Source organism: Triticum aestivum, chromosome 7D (genome assembly GCF_018294505.1).
Source record: "Triticum aestivum cultivar Chinese Spring chromosome 7D, IWGSC CS RefSeq v2.1, whole genome shotgun sequence".
Classification (NCBI taxonomy): domain Eukaryota; kingdom Viridiplantae; phylum Streptophyta; class Magnoliopsida; order Poales; family Poaceae; genus Triticum; species Triticum aestivum.
The window spans coordinates 162,353,356-162,358,216 of record NC_057814.1 but is presented as its reverse complement, the minus strand read 5'-3'; positions in this window follow the sequence as shown (position 1 = coordinate 162,358,216).

Below are 4,861 nucleotides of genomic sequence, written 5' to 3'. Positions count from 1 at the left end.
TCTGTTTTTTTGTTTTTCTTTTCTGTTTAGATAAGGTTTTTTAGTTTAAGTTTTTTCAGTTTAGAATTAATTGGATTAGGTTATTTAGTTTAATTAGTTTAGGTTTAATTAGTTTAAATAGTTTAGTTTTAATTAGTTTAGGTTTTTAGTTTAGCTTTAGGTTAAGTAGAAGGGGGAAGAAGAAGAAGAAGAGGAGGAGGAGAAAGTTTAGTTTAGGTTTACTTTAGTTTAGGTTTAGAGCATAGATAGCATCTTCTCTACTATAATTGTGTATAATCTCAATTCTCACTAGTAGTCTTATTAGTTAGTACATTATGCTTTTTATGTGTCATTTAAATAATGTAGTGCCAGATTTCTCAACTCATTGCCATATAATGAATTATTATTGTTATATTATTAATAGATGATGGAACAAAAACTATTTCCCTTCAAAGTGAAAAATCTTTCAGTGAAGTAAATATTAGTGCATGAGTTATTTTATATACAAGAAAAAAAATTGGCATGTCGTGGTAGAATTTGTATTTGTCATAAGTGAATTCAAATGCATTTCCAATAGAAAATGTAATACACATATCTAGTGAACTGTAAACGAAAGTTATCCACAGACTCCTTGTAGGGGTTGTATAAAATATTATGAAAATATGGTGCAACTATGATTTGTTGCGACAAGTATTCCAATGTGATCACACCAGAAGGAACTTTAGGTTTAGTTTTGGTTAAGAAGAAAGAAGAAAGATGAAAAAAAGAAGAAGATAAAGAGGAGAAAGAAGAAGTGTATTTTCCCCCTATTTTTAGATTACTATGCTCTTTTTTTCAACATTTTCAGTTTTCTTTCATGTCTAAAGAAATCCCTAGTTTTGAAGGATGCCAATTGCCATTGCCAACTAACCTACCAAATTAACTAAGTGTTGTTGATGTTGTTGAGCACAAGTGCATTGCTTTTTTTTCTCAGTTTTCTTTCATGTCTAGAAACTTGGCTCTATGTTTATAGATATGCTTCTAGCTAGATACTAATTGGTCTCTTCTGCTGCTTATTATAGATGGGGGGAGGCCGTCACCGCTGTCTCCGCTCTGCCACACCGAAGTACGAGTTGGATGCTTTCGAGTTCTTCAGTATCATACTTGGGACTTCCTCCAAGAGGCAGGTATATAGAAGGAGAGATCTCCCCTTCACCCATCTCATTATGATAACTCTGTTGTTTGCTACATCACTCCTTGTCCCAAACTGCAGAGGCTGCCTGACACTTATATGAACATGCTGGGTGAAGATCCGCCAAATAATGTGAAGCTGCGACAGGCCGGCAGCGGGGTTCGCAGGCTGTGGGACGTGGAGTTGGTGATCAAGGAGGGCCACATGTACCTGTGTCATGGCTGGGAGAAGTTCTACCGTGCCTACGACCTGCGGCTGGGGTACTTCCTTCTCTTCAGGCACGACGACGACGCCAACATGCTCATCGTGAAGGTGTTCAACGCGACTATGTGTCGCATGCGCTACGCTGACGACGATGATGCCGGTACGTTCTGCCTCTTCTTATTCCTCTACATTTGGCTTTGTCTTGCATCGATTGTTAACAGTCATTAATTGTTGCATTTGGACAGGCAATGGGAGCAGCAGCAGCGACACTGGCTACAGCAAAAGCAACATCGATTCTGGCTGTAGCAAAAGCAGTAGCGATTCGGGCTGCAGCAAAGACAGCAAGGAGGATGATCCGGACTGGAGTGGGGAAGAAGAGGAGCAGAGTGGGCATCCGGCTAAGGATGACCTCCTAGCGATGGTGGTGGCCGACCAAGGGTAGGAGATGGTGGTGGCGCACCATGGGCAAGAGATGGTGGTGGCTGAGGATGACCTAGCGATGGTGGTGGCGCCGGCGATCCCACAGCTGGGCGACATGACCACGCCAATTGTGGTAGAAGACTACATCCCACTGCCTCCACCGCCTCCACCGCCTCGCCGCTCTTGGCGCATCAGGCTGAGGAAGGAGCAGGAGAAGAACAATGAGAACTGAACTATGTCAGGTATGTCAGATCTCCAAAATGATCTATATATAGTTTGCTCTAATATGCTTAGTTACCTATGTTAGCTCTAATATGCTTAGTTACATATGTTAGCTCTAATATGCTAAGTTATCTCTACTATGCTTAGTTTCCTATAGGTTAGCTCCAAAATTACTTATGTTAGCACAAAATGACCAAGTTTACATAATAAGCTTATAGTCTTCTTCTTCTTCTTCTTCCAAAATGACATAAGTTAGCTATAAGTTAGCTCTAATATGCTTAGTTCACTCAAAGATGGCATAATTAGCTAGGTTGGCTCCATTTTACCTAAGTTGGCTCTAATATGCTAAGTTATCTCTAATATGCTTAGTTTCCTATAGGTTAACTCCAAAATTACTTATGTTAGCACAAAATGACCAAGTTTATATAATAAGCTTAATTATAGTCTTCTTCTAGTATTCTTCTTCTTCTTCATTTTCTTCTAGGTTAGCTCCATTTTACTTATGTATGCTTATTTCTTATAGTCTTCTTCTTCTTCTTCATTTTCTTCTTCTTTTTCTAACATCTTGTTTATCATTTTGCAGATTTGATTTAATTCACGGAAGCTTGCATGGATGGAGTGCTTCTTTTCCATTTGTTCTTTTATTTTGTATCAATGAACTTGCATGGTTGGAACTTGTTATATGGATGGATGGACAACGGTGTAGGATGAATAATGAGAAACTTTTGTAATATGTAAGGATGGAACTATATATGTGTTGGTTATGTATGTATATATGATGAAACTTGTGTGTTGGATATGCTTGTTGTGTATATATGTGAATTGCTGTGTATATCTCTGTATGTCTATGAATTGCTGTCAAATTGAATGAATTAAATTACAAACAGGGCTGTACAGGCTCTTTGCCGTCTGCCACCGACGGCTACGGGCTCTTTGCCGTCTGCCACCGACGGCAACGGGCTCTTTGCCGTCCGCCGCGGACGGCAAATAAGCCACGTGGCAACCACCTGTGCTTCCTGGCAGCTGACCCATTTGGTCAGTTTGCCTACAGTGGCAGACGGCAAAGGCTTGAAGCTCTTTGCCGTCAGCCGCGGACGGCAAAGGCTGCCGTTAGACGTCTAACGGACTAATAGCGAATTTATTGCCGTCGGCTTTCTTTGCCGTCCGCCGCTGATGGCAAAGGCCCCTTTGCCGTCCGCTTCAGAAAGCAGACGGCAAAGAAGCTCTTTACCGTAGCCTACTTTGCCGGAGCCTTTTGCCGTCTGCAGCGGACGGCAAAGCTCTTTGCCATCCGCCACCCTTGCCTTTGCCGTCCGCCGTGGCAGACGGCAAAGTAGCAGATTCCTGTAGTGTTTATTCCATAAAAAATCCTCTAGAAGTTTCGTTCCATTCCGAGAACTTTTATTTCTGCCCAAAAACAACACCATGGTAGTTTTGCTGAAAACAGCGTCAGTCCGGGGTTGGTTTCATTCATATTATGCAAATTACAGTCCAAAACAAGAGGAAAAACGTGAGAAAAAATAGATACGTTGAAGACGTATCAACTCCCCCAAGCTTAAACCTTTGCTTGTCCTCAAGCAATTCAGTTGATAAACTGAAAGTGAGAAAGAAAAACTTTTACAAACTCTTTTGCTCTTGTTTGCATAAATAAGCACTGGTACGCGTCCGTCCTAAACAAATGGTTTTTAACCCCTTTCCGTGACGGCGTTTGGAAGCGTCACCAATTGAGTGCGGGGGATAGGGGGGTCCTTCCCACACGACCCAGAAACCGTCGGGGATAGGGAGCCTTGATGCATACAGTTGTCCCTATATAACCGTTTCCGATATCTCGAATATCCCAAACGCTTCATCCTTGCTACTCATTTGTGCTCGCATTGCCATCGCAGTTGGAGTTTTGTGGTTTTACCTAAAACCAGGCAGATTCTAGGCACGGGAGCTTTCCAGACAGATTCTAGGCAGATTCCAGGCATGGGAGATTTACGATGCCTGGCACATCACAAACAGTTCATGATTATAAACTGTGTAGGATAGGTAGAAAATCACACACATTTAGTTTTCCCGCACCGTATATGATAGTGTCTGACATCACACACGCTTTGCGAACGGCAACTATGTGCATGCTTGCACACGTTTCCTCTCTGTGAACCGTCTCGGATTATGGTGTCTATCGCAAACATTTGTGTTTTACCAACCGTGTGTGCCGTAATGACCCGCACAACGTAATTTCGCCCTAATTTACTTGCTGCTATTTAAAATTTTACCTAATTTAAACTTGAAAATAGGCTATAGATTTATTCATATCCATCAGGTTCAAAAAACCAATGCGTTATTCGATTCAGAGGTACATATGTTTAAGCATTACATAAGCACCAAATAAAGAATGATGTACCAGGGTTCTATACTTGTACTATTACAGATGGTAAAGAAAGAGGCGACAGACATTCCAGTTGCTGAACAAGGTGAAGCGGAATGGCCCTATTGTGCTCTCCTAGATGCGGAAGGCATCTAGGACTCTAGTCCAACCCCTTGTGATGGTCGGCCGCTAATCATGTAGTTTGAGAGGTAATCTTGAGTAAACTGCTTCAGGATCCACTGCAAAAGAAAAAGATTCAGATATTGTTATCTAACACAACTCATTACGGGCAGTAAAAAGAAGGCTACAGGGTTCTTACTTACCATCCTGCAGTTCACTGTTGTCTTGCATAAAGTGTAAACAAATAGTTCAATCGACATCTTTTGACCCATTTTAATAACAATCTTTATCAGTTTCCTCACTTGATGTTGGTTCATGAATATCTCATTGCCCCATACGCAGAAAGGGTCGAAGTGTGGATCTTTGGTAATGATATATGTACCTAAAAGCAC